Genomic DNA, 22,743 nt, shown 5'->3' with positions numbered 1-22,743 from the left:
TTTGCAAGCTCTAGTTATTAAGAAAAGTCTCCTGATATCAAGCCACGCTTTGTTTCTTTCCAACTTATTCCTATTATTGCTACTCCTTCTTTTATCTGATTTCTCTTCTGACGGCATCCCTTCAGATACTTGAAGATAACTATCATGGCCCCCTTCAGGCTTTTCTTCTCCACGCTCACCATGCCCAGATCCTTGAACCAGTTCTTGTGTGTCATGGGCCCAAGGCCTGTTGCCATCTTGATTGCCTTCCTCTAAGTCCTCTCTAAACCATGCTGCCTAGAACTAGGCACAGTTCTCCAGGTGGGATATTAAGAGCATAGAGGACGGCAGGCCCATTGCCTTCCTATTCCTGGGAGCAATGTAGCCCACTATCACGTTAGCTACTGCCTCATGTTGGCCTGGCCATCAACCCTCCCAGATTCTTTTCAAAACAACTTCTACCTATCTGTGCCTTTCCCATATTATATTGATGGAGATAATTTTTTTGTACCCAAGTTCAAGACTTTACATTTATCCCTATTGAATTTTATCTCATTAGGTTGAGTCCTGTGCTTTATCCTATCAAAATCCTTTTGGACCCTGACCCTCTTATTCAATGTGTTAGCTGTCCCTCATAGCTTTGGGACATCAGCCATTTTGTTGAAAATGCTATCACATCTGTTAACACATACCATCTGTTCAACCTCTTGGGGCTAAGCACAGATCCCCAAGCTCTCCACTTGAGACCCCTTGCCACATTCTTACTGAACCATTAACAACTGCTCTTTGAGTCTGTTCATCCACCTTGTTCTGAATCCATCCAGTATTATTATTGCCTAATCCATATGTCTTCATCATCTCTACAAGAATAGTACAAGATACTTTATCAAAAGTTTTGCTAAAACCTAGGTAACCTACATACACAGCATTCTCCTCATCTAATAATTTAGTAATACCATCTGGAAAGAAATGAATTTACTCTTGCGTGACTTGTTCTTGATGAAGCCATGTTGGTGTTTTCTGTGATCTTCCATTAGAACAACTTATTGGCATCTTTCATTTGTTTTTTATGTGGTTAATTGTTAGTGGCTGCAAATGAGTTTTCAATAAAGCTGTCTTTTCCCTCCCTTTTCACAATCGGATAGTTCTTTTCCCTCCCCTTCACCTCAGTTTTTGGTATTTTAAATCTATGACTAAGAAATGTCAAATGCTTGTGGTATAAGGTGATCTAGGGCTGGGAGAGAAGAGGATGTTAAGTAATCACATGGAATGATCTGTACTCAGGGAGAATAAGTGGGGCTACGTTTAAGGTCTGTGGGGATCTGGATGGAGCCTAGGGTCAAGGAGAGTCAGGGAAACTCACGTAAGAGTTTTGGGAATGGGAGATGTAGAAAACAGGGAGGCACTGATAGATTGCATTCAAGGCCCTATTCTTAACATTTAATGAGATGTAATAATATTATTCTGAACCAAATCACTTGTCATTGAGGGTTATATTTAAGAGTAGATAGAGAATTTTGAGTTATTCTTCTCTGCAGTGGAGATTAAATCATTTGCATTTCTAGAAGAAATGTCTTATTTTTTATACTTATACCTTGAGGCTGTTTTAAATATCACATTAGCTGAAGCATTGCTGAAGATTTTGCAGCCCTGATGATTAAGACTTAAGAAGAAAGCTGCATAGCACTATTCCCATCACCTTGCTTTAGTGCAGCTTAACCAGAAAGATCTTCTACCATCACGTAAAGTAACCAAAATTTAGATCTTTGGAGTATTCAGGTGGCAGAGATTTGGTTCTCTGTAGAAAGTACTTTTTCTTTACCTCCATAAATTGACAACACAGCAACTATGAATGGGAGTACAATAGTTATTATTAAGAGAACACACACACACACACACACACACACACACACACACACGAAAGAAATGGGCATGGATCTGTGGCTTCTTTATTATTTTATTAGTGTTTATAAATTCAAATTCGCCCTTGTAGTTATATTCAGAAGCAAATGTCAAATAGCACAGTGCAAACAATAGAAAACAGGTACATTATTGCTGCCTGTGAAGTCGTGTTTTCCATCATAGCCTGCCTGGTCTTGGGCATACTGCATCTCAAATGCTTTGTGGAAATCCCACCTGGAGGCTAGAAAGAAAGGCATTTAGAAAAGTGGCAACACTCCTGCTGGAAGAAGGTGCCACAGTCTGTGATAAACATATATAGAAAAATACTTCTCTCTTCCTGCCCCTGAAAACTCCAGAAGCAGCTAGGAATCTCAGAGAACTATGAGGCTGCGTGAGAGATGAAGCCTTAAATGTAGGACTCGCCTCATTATGCACTTATTGCTTCCTGTCCACCAGCATCACTTTTGCCTTTTATGGGTTGAATCTCAACCAGTTTTGTGTGATCTCAGCCCCCAGATCTGTCAGGCGGTGGACAGGTGGTGAGATTGAGCTGTCAGAGTCAGATAAAAAAGATATGATGGCCCCCAAATGCCTGACTATTTCTCTAAATGACTTCATACATACATTGAACATGGTAGGTGATAAAATAGGGTCTTCTGGCTCACTACATACGATCATCCTTTTAGTGGATGAACCCTCAGAGTTCACTATGTGAGTTTTCTTAGAAACTGAAATGAAATGCCTGATAATCACCCCTGTGCTCTCTTGGAATCTTTAGCATTGCCATCCTTGTGGGCTTCAGTGATAGGAGAAGCTTAGCTTTGATCAAAGAAGGGTGTTTGCCCAAGAAATGTTTGTTGGAAATGGTTGGAGAAAAACCATCTGTCATTTTGAAAAAGGGTGAAAAAGGGTATCACTAAAGTCAGTACAGTTAAAGTTAAATAGTCAGGCTTGAAAATTTGAGGAGGTCAGGAAAAAAAATTATTGATAGACCTGAAAATTGCTTTTCAACAATCTTTTCTAGCTCTTGAAAATATATCTTGTAGATATATTTCTTACATTCTTTCCACTCATCAAAATTATTTCCATTTTGTACTTAAAGGGATTTTCTTGAGCACATCATAATAATCACGGTTAGTTTTAATCTATGGAAGGACAACTTTAATCCTTTAAAGAAAAACATGTGAGGCTCTCCCACCCTACTTTATTTTTATTTTTTTATTGTTAATTTATTTATTTTTAGTTTTCAACATTCACTTCCACAAGCTTTTGAGTTCCAGATTTTCTCCCCATCTTGTCCCTTCCCCACCCCAAAATGGAGTGCATTCTGAATACCCTTTCTCCTAATCTGCCCTCCCTTCTATCCCCCCCCCCACCCTTTTATCCTCTTCCCCTTCTATTTTCCTATAGGGCAGGTTAGATTTCTATATCTTATTTCCCAGTTGCATGTGAAAACAATTTTCCAAATTTTCTCCCTCTCTCCCTACACACTCACACTCATTGAGAAGGCAAGCAACTTGATACGGGTTATACGTGTGTAGTCATGCAAAACACTTCCATAAAAGTCATGTTGTGAAAAACTAACTATATTTTCCTTCATCCTGTGCCGCCCCCCCATTTATTCTATTTTCTCTTTTGACCCTGTCCCTCCTTAGGAGTGTTTGCTTCTGATTACCCCCTCTCCCAATCTCCCCTCCCCTCTATCATCCTTCTGCTCTCTTATCCCTTTCTCCTCTATTTTCCTGTAGGGTAAGATAGATTTCCATACCCAATTGAGTATGTATGATATTCCCTTCTTAAGCCAAATCTGATGAGAGTAAGATTCACTCATTCCCTCTCACTTCCCCCGTTTCCCCTCCACTGTTAAAGCCTTTTCTTGTCTGTTTCATGTGAGATAATTTACCCCATTCTACCTCTCCCTTTCTCCTTCTCCCAGTATAATCCTCTCTCACCCTTTAATTTTATTCTCCAGATATCACCCATTCATCTTCAACTCACTCTGTGCCCTCTATGTATCAATCTATCTATACATGTAATTTTTTTTTCCCTGCAACTACCCCAATGCTGACAAAGGTCTCATGAGCTACAAATATCATCTTTCCATGTAGGAATGTAAACAGTTCAACCTTAATAAGTCCCTTATGATTTCTCTTTCCTGTTTACCTTTTCATGCTTCTCTTGAGTCTTGTATCTGAAAGTCGAATTTTCTATTCAGCTCTGGTATTTTCATCAAGAATGCTTGAAAGTCCTCTGTTTCAATGAATGTCTACTTTTCCCCCCAGAAGGATTATACTCAGTTTTGCTACCTAGGTGATTCTTGGCTGTAATCTTGTCTCCTTTGCCCTCTAGAATATCATATTCCAAGCGCTGTGGTCCTTTAATGTAGAAGCTGCTAAATCCTGTGTTATCCTGATTGTTTTTCCACAATACTGGAATTGTTTTTTTCTGGCTGCTTGCAATATTTTCTCCTTGACCTGGGAACTGTGGAATTTGGCTATGATACTCCTAGGAGTTTTCCTTTCGGGATCTTTTTCAGAAGGTAATTGGTGGATTCTTTCCATTTTTATTTTGCTCTCTGGTTCTAAAATATCAGGTCAGTTTTCCTTGATAATTTCTTGAAAGATGATGTCTAGGCTCTTTTTTTTTTATCATGGCTTTCAGGTAGTCCAATAATTTTTAAATTCTCTCTCCTGGATCTATTTTCCAGGTCAGTTGTTTTTCCAGTGAGATATTTCACACTGTCTTCTATTTTTTCATTCTTTTGGTTTTGTTTTACAATGGCTTGATTTCTCATAAAGTCACTAGCTTCTATTTGCTCCATTCTAATTTTTAAGAAAGTATTTTCTTCAGTGAGCTTTTGGACTTCCTTTTCCATTTGGTCAATTCTGCTTTTTAAGACATTCTTCTCCTTATTGGCTTTTTGGACCTCTTTTGCCATTTGGGTTACTCTATTTTTTATTTTTTGGGTCTCCTTTAGCAAGCTGTTGATTTGTTTTTCATGATTTTCTTGCATCACTCTCATTTCTCTTCCCAATTTTCCCTCTACTTCTTTTACTTGCTTCTCAAAATCCTTTTTGAGCTCTTCCATGGCCTGGGACTGATTCATATTTTTCTTGGAGGCTTTGGAGGTAGGACTTTTTGACTTTGTTGTCTTGTTCTGGTTGTATATTTTGATCTTCTTTGTCACCAAAGTTAGATTCTGTGGTCTGACTGTTTTTTTGGACAGTTTGCTCATGATCCCAGCCAATTACTTGAGTTTTAAACGCTTTGTTAAGGTAGGGGTCTGCTTCCAGTGTGGAGAATGTAGTGTCCCAAGCTTCAGGGGTTTTGTACAGCTATTTTCAGAGATACTTCTAGGGACCTGTAAATTTTCAGTTCTTCTAAGGTGCTATGATCAAGGGTGAGGTGTTTACTCCTTTCCTGGCCTGTGCTCTGGTCTGTGAGTGACCACAAGCACTCTTTTCTGCCTTGGTACTGGGAGGAAGATTCCTTCTTCACCACCATTACAGACTCTACCACACCAGCGCTCCTCCTCACCCCAGGACCGCCCTTCTGAATTGTGACCCAGATCCAAGCACTGGCAAAGAGATCCCTCTAATGCCCCTCTGATCAGCCATCCGATTCCCCCTCAGTCTGTGGGCCAGAAGCTCTGTGTAAGGGGACTGTGTAAGGGACCGAGCTTCTCTCTTACCACAGTCAGACTTTTCCTCCTGACCTTCTAAATTGTCTTTGGCATTTGTGGGTTGAGAAGTCTGGAAACTGCCACAGCTGCCCATGATTCACTCCCCTGAGGCCTGCTTCAGGTTCATTTAGTTCTGTTTTGCCTGCACACCCACGTGGAACTGCGTTTGTCTCCCAGCCTGGCATGATAGACCTTTCTAGTCAACCATCCAGGTTGTCTTGGGCTGGAGATTTGTTTCACTCTGTCTTTTTGTGGCTTCTGCTGCTGTAGAATTTGTGTAGAGCCATTTTTTTATGAGTTTTTGGAGGGGTTTGGGGGAGAGCTCAAGCAAGGCTGTGCTTTCACTCCGCCACCTTGGCTGTGCCTCATGGGGAAGGCCTCATGAAGAAAATGAGACTTGAGCCCAAGGCCTGAAAGATGGAGCAGAATTTAGTTAAGTAATGGATTGGAGACAAAAAGATCATTATGGATTAGGGTTGGTATCTACCAACAAAGCAATCAGAGACACAGAAGGCAGAATCCATTAGTGTGGAGGATAGTGGGATGACTGACCTGGCTGGAGCAGAGTTTGCTTTGAGGCATACTACAAAAAAGTGTGAGATCTCAAGCCATCTAGAAGAAATGGGATTTAATGCAATCAGTATAGGATCATTGTATATTCTTGAGGAAAGGAGCTGCAAGATTAATCTGAGAGGCACATGAAGTTGGGGAAGAGGACATGGAGGCAAGAAGACTACTGGGGAGGTTGTTGTCTTCTAGAAGTGCAATCATGGGAGAGTTGTGACTGGGGCAATCAGAAAGAATGAATAGATGCAAAACTTTTCAAATGAAGAAACAATTGGACTTGGTGATAGATTCTCCATGAATTCAGGTGAAAGATGCAGAATGAATGATAGTCTTGTCACTGATGGACGTGGGATGGATGGAAAGTGAGCCTGCTTGAGATAATGGTGAGACATTCACACATAGTGTTTTGTAGGTGCTCGGAAATGCAGGATTGAAAAAGGAGTGAGAGGCCAAGGCAGGAGACAGAGATTTTCTGGTCAGCCACATTGAAGTGATAGTTGAAGCCAAGATAATAGGAGAACCATTAGAGGGAGGAAGTATAGAGAGGGAATTGAAGAAGCTCACATTGGATTATGTGTGTGAATTTTAATCTCCCCAACTAGATTATATGTTTCTTGTATAGTAGATCGAGCACTGGGCTTGGAATCTTCATGAGTTTAAATCTGACCTCAGATACTTACTAGCTGTATGACCCTGGGCAAGTCACTGAACCCTGTTTGCCTCAGTTCCTCACCTGTAAAATGAACTGGAGAAGAAAATGGCAAACCACTCCATCATCTCTGCCAAGAAAACCCCACAATGGAGTCACAAAGAGTCAGACCCAACTGAAATGACTGAACAACAACAAAAACCATATATTCTATTTATTTGTGTCACTTACAAAGTGCCTTGCAGCTTGTAGGCACTTAGTATGTATTGGCTGTGTGCTAGGTCTTAGAGAGATAAAGATCAAGACTAGGGGCTCTGTAGAACACAGCTGAATGAGGGAATGTGTAATAGATGAAGAAGAAAACAGGATCATAAGAAATTCCATGAACCAAAGCAATTCATATGGGCAAGAAGGAAGCATGAGGGGAAGATGAACAGAAGCACATGTTAGAGTTCAAAAAGCCCCCTGAGGAGTGGCAGGACTAGTGGGGAAGAGGGAGCCAAGGGAGAAAGGCCACATTCTTAGAGGTTTCCTAAGATTATTATGTAGTTTTAGTTATGACATTTGTAATTGGACACAGTCCCATAGTACACAAGGAATGTCATTTTCATTTTTATCTTAGAGCAGTTTTAAATTCTTTATGGAAGCTACAACTAAATGTTTCTCTCCACATATTATTATGATTTTCTTGCACAGCATGTGAATTCTTTTAGTAACTAATATTTTCATTGTCAATAAAGTTGATTTCTACTAACATAGCTCACTGGAGCTCATTATGTAAAATGGAGACAGTGGGAGGGAGAACATGAAGAAACGGGACATTATATTGGGATCTAGCTACTTTTATAATATCATGTAGCCCAGAGGCCTTTTATTTATCCCAGCAGAAAACAATGGCTTTTTTCTCATGTGTTAACAGGTCTGCATTGGTATCTTTAGCTATTCAAGAGTAGTTCTTGCCTTGAGGAAAAGCTACCAAAATTCTTTGGGAGTATTGAAATTGAGCAATACCCTGGATAGCTTTAAAGTGGATAACTTGGATTTCTAGAAACAAATTTGCTTGCCTTAATGTTGGAATAAACTTACAAAGATCTTATTGTAAGCGGCTGTTTTATACTCTATAAAGGTTCTCTTTAATAATATTTTGTTCAAGCTAGGAAAAATGGACAGTCAGTATGTACTGAAAAAATTATTTTGCTTTTGCCCTATAATATCTGATGAAAGACAATCGATACTAGGAAGAGTTCAGCCTGAATTAATTGGATCAGATGAAGCAGTAGCCAGATAATAAGTGGCCCAAGGCAGGGTTGCGTAGATAGCCATTGTCAAGATAAATGTTGTTCTGTTGGAGTTTGGACAGGATTTTTATTTGAACCAAGGTATCAAGATTAATACTGCCATGAAGCTCTGAGTGAATTGCTATTGCAATTTTACAGTTCTTTAAAAATTATGGCACATAGCTGTGAGTGTGAAGTAAACTCAGGGCTGAAGTCAACCGATACACAAGAAGCTCCATTGTCCTTCCAAAGGAAAGAGAAGAAAGGACAGAGTATTATTTCCCTGCAGAGAACTGGAATTCATGTACACTTTGCTGAACCAGGCGACGTTGAATTTGGTAGAATTTTTCTTACCATTAACACCATGAATATTTGATGTGTTTGAAGCAGAGAAAGTAAGAGATGAGAAAATACATAAAGATGTGTCATGCAATGATAGAAAGGAAATGGGTGATTTGAAATAGGGTGAGGGTAGGTAATGGGATGAGGAATATGTCATCCTGTGGTTAGGAACTGGAATGCTACCAGCTCACTTCAGCCTTACCTTTGTAATGCCATAGAGAAATTTGGGAAAAGTGAGAGGTATCTGTCTTTGGGTGGTCATCTTGCTTTCCTCTCTGCTTCATGATACACCCTAAAATGCTGTGCCGTGGTTTATTCTCACCTTCTGTTTGACTCTCTGGATACTAAAGGTTTTTTGGTTGTTTGATTTTTTTTAAGGGAAAGGGTATTAATAAGCATTTATTAAATACCTATTGTGTGCCAAGAGCTAAGCTAAGCACTTTAGCTTAGATGCCCATGGCAGAACTATATGTGAGTACTTATTGAACTTTGCTCAAGGGGATCAGTGTACTTCATAGGTATAGTAAATTATTTGTTATTAATTTCCTTTATTAAGATCATTAACATAGTATCTCCTTCTGTAACTTGGCATCCAAGGTCCCTCTCCCAACCTGACATCATTACCGTATCTCATGTTACTCCCAAATTGAACCATTCTGTGCCTCCCCAACATAAGCTGGAACCCTTATAATCAATGTCTTTTTCCAGATTCTTATGTTATGTGCTAAATGCACCTTTATTCTCTTCACTTTTTCAGTCTTTGCAAACTATCAAAAATGCCCCCTTCTCCCAGAAGTTTCTCTCAATCCTCTCCAATTGGTAAATGGCCTTCCTCTCCCTCCCCCCAAACTCCTATGTCACTTTTTTGGGGTAACTGCAATATGGTTAATATGTAATTTTGTCATTTTATTATAGCTGTGTGTTTGTGTTATCTCCTTAACAAATTGTAATCTCCTTAAAGGCAGAGACTGTTTTATATCCAATCTTTGTGCTTCCCTTCTTGCTGAGCACTGCTCTGGCAGGAGGTGTTTAATAAATAAATGCTTGTTTTATTGGAACTTTTCTTAAAAGTATTCTAGCAAGTCTCTAGGCATCTCAAATTGGTACTTTTCAGAAGTACTCAATTTACTTCGTGCGTATTGTGAAAAATTCAATTCAGTAAACATTAAGTGCCTATTATGTGCCAGTCACTGTGCTAAGCAATGGGGGATACAAATAAGAAAAAAAAAAGTCTTTAGGAGCTTCCAATCCAATCTGCCTTCAAGGAGCTTAGAATCTAATAGGAGGAGGCAGTTCACAAAAGGAGCTGGACCAGGTGGAGGTGGGGGAAGGACATGAGAGGGTATCCATCCTGGGGGCATCTTGTTCCACAGGACTCTGGCACGGGCCGGGCAGCATTTGCAAAGTGAAGTGAGCTGAGTCCAGTTTCTGCTGTAAAGGAAGGCGTTGGAAGGAATTTGGTACTTCACCCTCCAGCCCTCCAGTCATGGGCAGATGAGGCTGAGGCAGTGGGGTCAGTCGAGGCTTGAGTTAGCAGCATGGCGGTGAATTTAGGAAGGGATGAACTTGCCCCGGAAGGAACATATTGTTCCCTGGAGGTGAAACCAGGACAGGCAGCAGATGCAAACTGGGGTGAACCGACTCCAGTTTTTGCCCTCTGTAAAGGAAGGCTTTAGGAGGGGTTTGGTACTCTGCCCTCCAGCCCTCCAAACTTTGAATTAGCTGCAGGGTATGAGAGCTGAAGTGATGAATTTATCCTGGGAGGGGCAGTTCTGTTCTGGAGTTGAAAAGGATTAGAATCTCAGATGGAGAGTAGAGTTAAAAAAAAAAAAGTAGAAAGGAAAAAAAAGAAACAATTAAGGTGTTGTAGCTTACTTGTTACATTTTAAAGCCTTTCAGAATCTAGTTTACAGTTGACCGAGAGCCTATTGGGAAAATAATGATTGAATTTAAACTATTCAATCAGTGTGGTGCTCAAGATCTTCCCCTTGTATGTAACTGAGAATGAGGCTTTCCTCTAGAATGTAATCTTCCTGACACCAATTTGTCACTGGAGCTGAGATCCTCTTTTCAGAACTTTCAGGAGCCTTGTAATCAATTACCATTCCCAATCCTTCCCAGAGTAGTTACACTACTGCTATTTTATTTTATTTAGTTTTATTTATATATTTTATTAATTTATTTTGATTTATCAACAATCATTTCCATATGCTTTTGAGTTTAAAATTTTTATCCCCCTTCCTTCCCACCACCTTCCCCAAGACGGTGCACAATGTGTTATAGGCTATATATTTACATTCCTATTAAACATATTTTCACATTAGTGAAGTTGTAATTAAAAATTAAAACCAATAGGAGGAACCATCAGAAAGAGGAAACAAAACTCAACAGAAGAGAAAAAAAAAGATAGCGATTCAACTTTCACAGTTATGATTACTATCTGTGTCTTTTTCTCCATCCTTTTCCCCCAGTTTATGTTTTTCTTTCTCTTCCTTCTCTCCCTTCCCCCCCTCACCAGTACTTTGCTTTTGACCACCGCCTCCTTCAGTCTCTCCTCCCTTCTATTATCACCCTCCCCCCTCTTCCCCTTTGCCCACACCTCATCTTCCCTCCCTTCCTTCCTCCCTCTCTTTTCTTTCCCTTTTTCCCTCCTACTGCCCATAGGGCAAGTTAGATTTCTATACCTAACTGGTTGTTACTCCCTTCTTGAGCCAAATCCCATGAGAGGTTCAAACAATGCTTACCCCACTCCCTTCTTTCCCTCTGCTGTAATAGGATTTTCTGTCTTTTCCTGTAATGTAATTTAGCCTTGTCTGCCTCCTCCTTTCTCAGTACATTTTCTAAGATCAGACTAATCCACTTACTTGGATCCATTTAACCCACTTGATTAGATTTTTTTTATCATTACATCAAAGTCAACTAATATCCACACCCTTTATGTATACTCCTTTAACATGGTGTAATAACAATACGGTTCTCAAGAGTTGCAAGTGTCATCTTTCCTTGTAGGGATGTAAACAGTCCGCCCTTATTAACAACATTTTGTATCTTTCTGTCCCATTTACCTTTTTATGTCTTTCTTGAATCTTGGACTTGAAGATCAAATTTTTTGTTGAGCTCTGGTCTTTTTATGAGGAAGGTTTGGAAGTCCCCTATTTCATTGAATATCCATCTTCTCCCTTGAAGAATCATGCTCATTTTTGCAGGGTAGTTGATCCTTGGCTGCAATCCAAGCTCCTTTGCCTTAGGGAATATCATGTCCTATGCCCTGAGGTCTTTTAATGTAGAAGCTGCAAGGTGCTGTGTAATCCTGACTGTGGTTCCATGATATTTAAATTGTTTCTTTCTGGCTGCTTGCAGCACTTTCTTTTTCATCTGGTAATTTTGGAATTTTGCTATTATATTCCTTGGCATTGTCAATTTGGGATGTCTTTCAGGTAGTGAGAGGTGTATTCTTTCTATGGTTATTTTAACTTCTGGTTCTAGGACTTCTGGGCAGTTTTCCTTAATGATTTCCTGAGAGATACTGTCCAGGCTCTTTTTTTCATCATGATTTTCAGGTAGTCCAATGATTTTTAAATTGTCTGTCCTGGGTCGATTTTCCAGGTTGGTGGTTTTACCAATGAGGTATTTTAAGTTTTCATCCATTTTTTCATTTTTTTTTTGTTTCAGTTTGACTGATTCTTGGTCTCTCATAGAGTCACTAGTTTCCATTTGTCCAATTCTAGTTTTTAACAGATTGTTTTCTTCTGTTAGTTTTTGTACTTCCTTCTTCAATTGGCCAATTGTATTTTTAAGGGATTTGTTTTCTTCAGTGTACTTTTTTTCCAGTTTGCCAATTATGTTTTTCAGGGACTTGTTTTCTTCAGTGTACTTTTTTCCAATTGGCCAATTGTATTTTTTAAGGATTCTCTACCTCTCTTATTAGACTTTTAAAATCCTTCTTGAACTCTTCTAAGCTTTTTGGGCTTCAGACCAGTTCATATTCCCTTTTGATGTTGCAGATGTGGGTTTGTTGACAATGTTGTCCTCTTTAGAATTTCTGTCTTGATCTTCACTCTTCTCATAATAAATCTTTGGTATGTTTCTTTTTACTCATGGTGTTTCTTTATTCCCTGGCCTTTAAAGAGATTGAGCTCTCCTGCTGGGGAACAGAAGGCACTGACCCAAGCTTCTTGTGTTGGGAGCCTAAGTTTTAGTCACTAGCTTTGTGGGTTGGGGCCTCTTATGTTGGCAATTGGAGGCTGTAGAGTACTGGCAACTTACCTCATGTTGGGCTGGAATCAGCAAGGCTGGAACTTTCAGGCAATTCTGGAACTTTCAGGTAATTCTGGGTTGCCTGCTTTTCCTTTCCTTTAGCTTTCTTCAGCTCCTTTTAGATGTGTGCTGCAGGGTGTTTATCTGCCTGGGGCCCCTTGCAGTGCTGTCTCCCTTGTTTCTGCTAATGCACTGAGAGATTCCTTTGAGGTAGAGTGCCCAGGCACCTGGTGGTTTTCTGAGCTGGTTTCCACCGGTCGTCTCCCCCCCCCCCAGCCCAGGCACTTGGAGGTCCAGGTGTTGGTGTTTGCCTACTCTACCACCTGGGCTTCAGGATCTCTTCCTGACAGTTGGAGGTTCTGACAGCTTACCTGGTGTTGGGCTGGAATCAGCAAGGCTTGGACTTTAGGTAGACTTTTAGGTGGCTTTCTTCACTTCTTTTCAGATGAATGCTGCAGCATACATATTCGCCTGGGCCCTTTTGTAGTGCTGCTTCCCTTATTTTTGCTGAGTCACTGGGAGATCTGTTTGCTGGGCTGCTGCACTGCTGCTCCTCGTCTTTCTTCTACTTCAGGTGTTCCAGGTTTTTTTTTGGGGTGATATTTTCTGGGTTTTCAGAGACTGATAGGGGAGAGTGAGAGCAACTACCTTTTTACTCCGCCATCTTGGCTCCCGGAAACAGAAGGACCACTACTGCTATTTTAAAATGACAATAGCCTATTCTGACTTTTCCTTGGATTTGGTAGAATGAATTGATCAGATTCTTTTAGTAACTTTCTTTTGTTCCATTGTCTTCATGTAGTCTTTCTTTTCTAATTCCATCTGCTAAGGTGATTTATAAATGTGATGCATAGCTAAAGAGAGAATCTTCAGATTTTTCTAGGAACTGTTGGGTCCCTCATCCCCATCTCCCTTAATTTTTTTAATGAAAAAGTAGAAGATGGAATCCTGAAGGCTAGTTATGAAATCTCTTTGTTGTATTTAAATAGTTTAAAGATGGTTTTTAAGCAGAAGTTGGTGCTTTGGTCTTTACTAACCATCACTCTTGAGTGGAAACATTTCCAAAATACAAGTCCTTTCCACTCATATTAATTTTTTTTCCTAGCATTTTGGTTGGGAACCATGTTATTATTCATTTTTATTTCTTTTCTCTTACTAAGGATAAGCTTTAGAGTTAAAATTTAAGTTTTAGAATGAAAGAATCACAGATGTAGAGCTCAAAGGCACCCCGTACATCCTTTAGTCTTTCCCCTTAGCCTAGAGTGGTTGAGCTCCTTGTCCAGGAACACAGAGATAATAAGTGGCTGAGATGGAATTTGGCCACCAGGCCTCTGCATTCAGATGCAGCCCAAAGACCAAAAGAATATTGGAAAAGACATCTTCCTTGCTGTCGATGTATTCTTTTAGTCCCGGCTTTCAGTTTATGGGGTTAAGCAGTGTGACTGTTGATACAATTCCCACTCTCCTCCCCATCTGTTTGTTTTTCCCAAAGTCATATTTCATAAGCAAATGGTTATTTGATGTATTGTGCTTCTCAAATTGTGACTGTGTAGTTAAAATTATACTTGGCAGAGCGAAATAACTACTCCTTACATTTTTCAGATATGTTTTGTAAAATCACTGTTAGCAATTGACTGTCTAGTTTACTGCAACCCATAACCTGATAACCATTATAGATAATTTTGCATATAGATAGAGAAGCAAGTGTTGGCCAGCTGGCTTCTTGGAATACAAAGCAAATATCACCTGATTTATATCAATTATAGCTATGATTTGGGTATTTAGGAGAAAATGTTCAACTTTTTGAACAGCAAGATGAAGGGCATGACTTGTTATCATTTCTACATGACATCCAGCTGTTAATTTGCTGTAGTAACAGTGATGTGATTACAAGGAATGTTTCACTTGTATTTTGAAAATAGATTTCAAAAATATTAAGGACATGTTCTACTCATCTGTCCATAATATTTGATTTTTATTCTTTTCTGTGTAATTAGAGTCATGCAAGTGTGGAACATATAATTTTTAGGCACAGAGTGGAAATGGGGCTAATGTTTTACAGACTCTCTTCTCTAAGAGTTTGGTATTTTCTGTCTCAGTCTTCTTTAGGGATTGAGGAAGAAATGTCTTTTGGTATAATTAGAGCATATTGAGAGTACCTTGCCCCTTCCTTTTGGAGAGTTAGGGAAGCCATTCATTCCATAGAGAAGAAAGAAAAAATAAAAGTGCAGTTACTCAAGAATCTGATGATTCTATAAAGGTAGTTTTGTCTGTTCACATTTCACTCGTGAAGCTTGTACTCATTTTCCTGATACTGGACTTTGTGAGATGAAAGATTCACTAGATTTCCATGTTAGCCACTAGACTGAATTAAAGAGTAAATTTAAAAAAATCAGTTTATTACTTGTCTCTCAAATGCACAATTTAGTGTTAGTTAATGGCTTTAGCTGAAGAGGGTCAGAAAATATGGCAAACTAAAATGGCTTTTATACTCGTTTTGTTTCCAGTTACATTTTGTACTCTATCTGTGGGGCGGGGTAGAACAGGACAATGAAGGAATTCCAGGTATTGTGGGTAGAGGAAGAATGAGGATGAAGAATGATGATGAGGAAGAACCTTGCATGAAGAATGAAAAAAGTGCTAAAATCCTGAAAAAAGATACCAGGGACTCATTTAACTATGACTTGTTATGGGTTAAGAGCCATGCCAATACAACATATGTTTAAATGGTTTTGTATTTTTCACTTGAAAAATTAAGGAGAGTTGGTTCTGTTGCTTTTCCCTTTTAATTTTGGTGAGCTGAGCCCTTATTTTGACTTTGAGTGTATAGAAACAGCTCTGAAGTTCTTTAGTCTCAGTGGGAATCTCACTTCCAGTTGCCTTTAGAGATGGTATATGACAGTAGACTGCATAAATATTTGATCTCAGATGGTCTTTTGAACTAACAGACAGATACCTGCCTATTAGCCTCAACAAGTCAAGAGTTTTGCAGTCAGTGATTTTTTCCTCGCTTGTCACTGTCGAATTGGAGCCAAAGCTAGAGAGAAGGAATGGAAGAGGCCGTTGGAATGAGCTCGAGCTTCCTCATGTAAGCAAGTGAGAGATCTGCTCAGTTAGGAGAGAGGCAGATGGCCTTTCTAAGGCCTTTGTGGTGCCACTTGACCTCTGCCAGTTGTTTAGGAGAGCAGCTTTGTTAGTCCAGATTATTTCCAGTGCATGCCCCCTTTCCTGTCACTTTGTAATTTCATGATTATTCTGAATATTCTCTAATTCCATTTTAGTAGCTATATCTGATGGCTTTCATTCTACAGACAGCATATTTCAATTTATTCAGAAATGTCATAATCATTTTATAATCAGAAGTATTGAAGTTTTGAAATATTGATACCTTCCTTCAGCACTTTGGTGGATTTATAATGTCGTCAGTGTAGGTATTTTCTCCGTCCGTGCAGATTGAATGCGTCCACGGTCTCTTATCCTGGGTAGCTCTTGTGAGTGACCTACTATAAATGTTGCAACTCCATTCATTCTTCTGGGCTCTTTCTCTTAGTCTTCCTGATGTTTTACATGTACTTCAGAACATGGGCTTCTCCATTGGCTCCTTCTTACTAAATGATCCAGCCATCTTCTCTTATGGTCACACACAACTCTCACATGATATTGTGGCTGCTATTGCATAATATTTTCTTTGTAACAATACTTTGGGGACTGTGGTATTTAGTAACTTATCATCTTACTACATTACTTGAAGAATATTGTTGCTTAAGAGATAAGTCTTTGTTTCAGGAGGGAACCTGGGCAGGAGGGGTCATTAAAAATAGTTTTTGATTTCCCAAAGACAATCCAATTCATTCTTTTCTCTCCATAAAATTCTGGGCCCAGCTCATTTTCTATTTCCAGTGTCTTTCCAAAACATATGTACTGATTGATGACTCTGTGGGTTGTACATCCAAATTGCATCTGCATTAAATGGAAACCAGAGTTAGACCAAGCTCTATTCTTGGTTAGGGAGCTCATTTAGGTAGCTGTGCAGTCTTTCAAGGATTGATATAATCAGTACAATATCATTTTAAAAAGAATGGCTATTTCGGGTTTTACTCCCTCGTCTTTCTATCTAAACTCATAATCAGATCAACTCTGTCTTTCTTCCTAGAAAGTGTCAATCTACTGCCTTATGTTTCTATTTTCCATCCCTGCCACTTTGCAAATGAAAATATGTCTCTGGCCACCAGTCCTCTATGTATATTGTCTCTGTCTCTACTTTTTTTTTTTAATTTGGTTAGGCAGTGGAGTTAAGTGACTTGCCCAGGGTCACACAGCTAGTGAGTGTTATGTGTCTGAGGCCGGATTTGAACTCAGGTCCTCCTGAATCCAGGGCCAGTGCTCTATCCACTGTGCCAACTAGCTGTCCCTGTCTCTACTTTTTTATTGGTATTATCATGGTGCTTGACATATATATATTTATACATATGTGTATAATGCTTTTTTATCCATATGTGTATGTGTATATATGTATATATGCGTTTTTATCCATTCATTCAAATAGGAGCCTCTCGAGGATGTTAACCCTTCTTGGGACTTCTTCCACTGGGACTCCGCACTGGGTCTCTTTCTTGACAGTGGCCAACACCTTTGACAAACATGCATGTTTCTCTTTTATGCTTCATTTGATGTCAGTTAGGAACACTGAACAAAGTTATCTGTTTTTAAATCCTTGAGGAATCTCACATGATTTCAACATCTATATTGGAGATATCTTTTTGGAGAAGAGCCTTGAAGTCATCTTTAGAGGATCTGATGGTGGAAGGGGACCTCAGAAGCCTCCTGAAGTTCAGTCTTGACATGAGAGGAATCCCTCCTACACCATCACTGACACATGGTCGTCCAGCCTCTATTTAAAGATGTGTTGAGTCAACCATTCTACTTTTGGGTAGCCCAAATTATTACAAAAATTTCCCATCAACTCCAAGTTGGCTTCTTCATAACTTCTCCCCGTTGCTAGTTTTTCTTCTTTCTGGGGCCAAACAGAACCAGTCTGCACATGACATCACCATGACACACTGCCCAGTGTTTTTGAGATGGCCATAATCCCCCCTCCACTCTCTCAATCCCTTTCTCTTCTCCTGGGCAAACATGGATTCCTCTCCCTTCACCATTCTGGTCGGCCTCCTCTAGGCACTCTAGCATGTTAGTGCTCTTTTTAAACGGTGGTGCCCAGAACTGAGCGCGGTTCTGCAGATGAGGCCTGATGAGAGAATATGGTGGAACAGATTATTGTTAATTTGTTTCAGTTGTGTCTAACTCTCCTTGACCCCATTTTATTGGCAAAAATACTGGAGTGGTTTGCCATTTTCTTTTTCAGCCCATTTGACAGATGAGGAAACTAAGACAAAAAGGGTGAAGTGACTTGTCCAGGGTCGCACATCTAGGAAGTATCTGAGGCCAGATTTGAGCTCAGGAAGATGAGTCTTCCTGATTCCAAGCTGAGTGTTCTATCCACTGTGCCACCTAGCTGCCCTGGAACATTACAGGAAGCTTTGCTTCTTTTAATGCAAGCAATGTCATCGTAGCTTTTGCTTTGTTAAGTTTTTATTAGCATGTTTTATTTTTATATTAAAAACATTTGTAGATTACCTATACTTTGTAACAAAATAAAACAATAAAGCCAAACTACTACGGAGAAATCATTTGAAACTATGTGCTATATTCCTGTCTCCATTTTTATAAAGTGGTTTTTTTTATAATTAATAGAAATCAATTTCTCTCTCTGCCACTCCCCTTCTCACTGAAAAAAAAAGAAAAGAAAAACAAATTCCTTGCAGCCAATATGAATCTATATGTAAAAACACATGTCTCATTTTGCACCCTAAATCTGTCAGTTTTATGTCAGGAAGTGGACAGTCTGTTGCATTATCTGTCTTCTAGAATCGTGAATGATGCTGATATTCATCAGAGTTCTTACAGCTTTCAGAGTTGTTATTGTAGTATTGTTATTGTAGAAATTGGCTGCTTATTTCATTCTTCATCAGTTTATAAAAGTCTTCAGAGTGTTTTGTTTTTATAATACTGATCTTATAGCATAAATTGTTTTCTTGGTTCTGCTTACTTCATTCTTCATCAGTTCATAAATGTTTTTCCATGTCCATATCACAATTTATTTAGCCATTCTTTAATTGACAATTGCCTTTAGTTTCCTTTTTTTGGCCATGACAAAAAGAGCTGCTGTAAGTATTTTTGCACATAAGGGATACTTTCTTATGATCCCATCTCACACGTATCATATTGATAAAGATGACAAAAAGAAAAATTATACATGTTGGAGAGGCTGTGAGAAAACAGGCATGTAGATGCACTGTTGCTGCCTGTGAATCAGTGCAACTATTCTGGTAAGCAATTTGGAATTATACACAAAGAATTACTAAAAAGTACATGCCCTTTGACCTAGCTGTGCCACTTCTAGGGTTGTAAACAAATGAGGGCACATTAGCTATCACATCACACTCTCTGCTCACCTTGAGCTTAAAGTACATTAAGACCCCCAGATCTTTTTTAGAACAGCTGTTGTCTGACCATGTCTCTTGTTCTGCTGGTTTTTTGAGTTCACATTTATCCCTGTTGAACTTGATTTAACTGGAGTCAGCCTAATGCTCATACCCTGTTTGGATCCCTTTGCTTTGCCAAATCAAATGCTTTTTATAGTAAAAAAAAAAAACAGCACCACATAATTGTGTAACGTACGTATTGTAGGCAGTTATGCTCTTGTAAAGATGTGCTTTGTTATTTAGTAGCATTTGCAGAAACCTTCCCATTGTCTTCACGTATATTTGTCAGGGTAACCTCCATAGAGTGTCGAGATTATTCTCATAAAATTTTGTAGATATTGGAAAGTAGGGTATGGGTCCATAGTTATTAATGCTTTACTAGTCACCTTTTTGATAACAATAATGGCCAAGATTTTTTCAGCTGTAGTTAACTTTTTTTCTATAACTAATCTAGTAGCACCATATGAAAAAAATACTCTAAATCACTGTAGATTAGAGAAATGCAAATTAAAACAACTCTGAGGTACCACCTCACTCCTCTCAAGTTGGCTCATATAATAGAAAATGAAAATGACAGATGCTGGAGGGGATGTGTGAAAATTGGGATACTAATGCACTGTTGGTAGAGTTGTGAGCTGATCCAACCATTCTGGAGAGCAGTTTGGAACTGTGCCCAAAGGGTTATAAAACTGTGCATACCCTTTGACTCAACAATATTACTACTAGTTCTCTATCCTAGAGACCAAAAAAAAAAAAAAGGAAAAAGGACCTATTTGTACAAAAAATATTTGTAGCATCTATTTTTGTGGTGGCAAAGAATTGGAAAGTAAGAGGATGCCCATCTATTGGGGAATGGCTGAACAAATTGTGGTATGTGAATGTAATGAAATACTATTGTGCTATAAGAAATGATGAGCAGGATCCTTTCAGAAAAACCTTGAAAGACTTACATGAACTGATACAAAAATGAAATGAATAGAACCAGAAGAACACTGTACATGGTACCAGCAATATTGTACAGTGTTCACCTGTGAGTGACCTAGCTGTTTTCAGCAGTACAATGATATAAGACAGTCTCTAAGGAGTTATGATGAAAAATGCTGTCCATCTCCAGCAAAAGAACTGATGGCGTCTGAACGCATATCAAAGTGTGCTTGTAAAAACTTTTTTGTTTTTCCTGTCTTTTCTTTCACAGCATGACTAATATTGAAATACGTTTTGCATGACTGTATGTGTATAACATATATCGGATTGCTTGTCTTCTCAATAAGGGGGGAGAGAATTTGGAACTCAAAACTTAGAAAAAAGAACGTTAAAATTGTTTTCACATGTAATTGAGGAAAAATGGAATAGTAACAGTGAAACAGAACAAGAATGTGAGCTCCTCGAGGGCAGAATTTTGTCTTTGTATCCCCAGCACTTGACACAGAGTTTGGCACGTAGTAGGTGCTTAATAAATGCATATTGATTTATTGGGAATAAACATGTATTGAGCCATTAATTACTCGTCTTTGGTGTTAGTAACAGTTCTAGATCTACACAAGTGAATTTATTCTCTCTCCATCTTGTCTACAAAGGTAGCATGAAAGATTTTTGCAAGATCCTGGCTGACATCTCAGTAAACTGTAACTATTGTATTCCTCTAAGCTACCAGTCTAGTAAACCTGCCAAAAAAAGAGAAAAGGGGATAGTTTGGCATGCTCTGTTCTTAATTAAGCGACGTTGGCTCGTTTGATACTACATCTCATCTCCAAAAAGTCCAGGATATTTCATGCTCAACCAGTGGCATGATGTAGACAGCTGTTCTCAGTGTCAGGAAGACCTGGGCTTAGGTGCCACAAGTGTCATAACCTCCCCCCCCCCCTCGGCAACTAGATAAGACTATGAATCTCTGATCTTCAGAGGGTATTTCCTCACTGGGAGATCAATGTACTGATGATATCATAGGTCTGTTCCAAAAAGAAGATCCCTTCCATCCATTAATACTATTTTGTGAAGTCAGTCATGTGGGAAGTGCCATAAGAATGTGCACTGTGAAAGGAGCAGCAGATGGGATTGCTGAGCCCTTGCCAGTGATATTGGAAGGGCTGCAGAGAGTGGCTAGAGGTATCACTGGACTGATTTTCAGAAAAAGGGGAGAGAATGGGTCCTACAAAACTGGAGGCCAGTGAGTTTGACTTTTGTTTGTAGGAAAAAAACATCTCAAATGGGTCACTAAAGAGATGATGGGTGAACATGAAGCCAAATGGTGACTACCAAGAGCTTTCATGGCATCACTGAAAATAGGTAATGCTGAGCCTTTCTCTTTTGACAAGGTGACTAAATTGTATCAGCAGAATGCTGCTGCTATAGTTTGATTAGATTTTACCAAATCGTTTGATAAAAGTATCTTTTACTATTTTTGTGGAAAAGATGGAGAGATATGGGCTAGACAATGAAATGGATTTGGAGCTGGTCGAATGACTAGACTGAAAGAAGAGATGTTAATGGTGCAGTGTCAGCTTGGTAGGATTACTTCTGTGTTGGGCCCTGGGAATTGGTGCTGGGCCCTGCATTTCTTGTTAGTTAGCTATATCAAATCATAGAGGGCATGTTCGTCAAATTGCAGAGGATGCAGTGGATGAGAGAGAGAGACAGAGAGAGAATCCAAAAAGTCCTTGAGAGACTAGAACTCTGCTAAATGTAGTAGGATGAAATTGAATATAATAAATGCAAAATCTTACACTTGGATTCAAAGGCTCTCACATACAAAATGAAGGGAGGCATAGCTACATAACAATTTGTTTCAGTGGACTGCAGGCTCAGCATGAGTCAATAATATGATGCAGCTGCCAAAACAGCCAACAAATCGTGGGCTGCGCGAAGAGGGCTGTGGTGTCCAGCATCCTGCTGGGGGGGATTGTGTCATTGTCCTTTTCGTCAGACTCCATCTGGAGCAACACGTTTTAGGGAGAACAGTGATGTGATGGGAAGAGTCCAGAGGTAGGGAAGCCAGAACTGTGAAGATCCATTTATCAGATGTGTCAGTTAGTGGACCCTAGTTGAAGGGAATTTCATCTGACCTACAGCTATTTCATCACATTTTCAAGTAATGTAATTATTTGGTGAAGTATTTAATCTTTCTGAGCTGCGTTCCCTATCTGCATAGTGAGAATACTAAGCCTTCCTTTTTGTACCACACAGACCTAAGGTGAGCAGCCGTGGTGCTTAGTGCTTATGTGACCTTGGGCAAGTCACTTACCCACTCCTTGAGCATCGGTTTCCTCACTTGTAAAGAGAGGTTATTGGACTAGATACTTGGTAAGGATGCTGCAGGCTCTAGATGTCTGATCCTGTGATATTATGGAAAGTTATTTAGGAAAAAAGAGGCTAAGATTCTGCAGGGTTGTGAGAAGCACTGTTCACACAGAGTAGTAGAATGTAGAAATAGAAAAAATATCCATGGGCAGGCTGCTTTCATTTTTGGAGACACCACCAGGGCTAGATAAGTACAAAAGTGTTTTGCTATGAAAGTGTCTAACTGGAAGATGGTGGAGTACAGGTTGG

General features: G+C 39.4%; 1 protein-coding gene across 14 annotated transcripts in view; it reads left to right on the top strand.

Moving 5' to 3' along the window:
* The window catches only part of ULK4 (unc-51 like kinase 4), a 651,508-nt gene that overhangs the window by 178,265 nt on the left and 450,500 nt on the right, over nt 1-22,743 (top strand). The window lies entirely within an intron of this gene.

This window comes from Phascolarctos cinereus, unplaced genomic scaffold, assembly GCF_003287225.1.
Source record: "Phascolarctos cinereus isolate Bilbo 61053 unplaced genomic scaffold, phaCin_HiC Scaffold_1;HRSCAF=81, whole genome shotgun sequence".
Taxonomy (NCBI): Eukaryota; Metazoa; Chordata; class Mammalia; order Diprotodontia; family Phascolarctidae; genus Phascolarctos; species Phascolarctos cinereus.
This window is presented reverse-complemented; position numbering and strand designations above follow the sequence as displayed.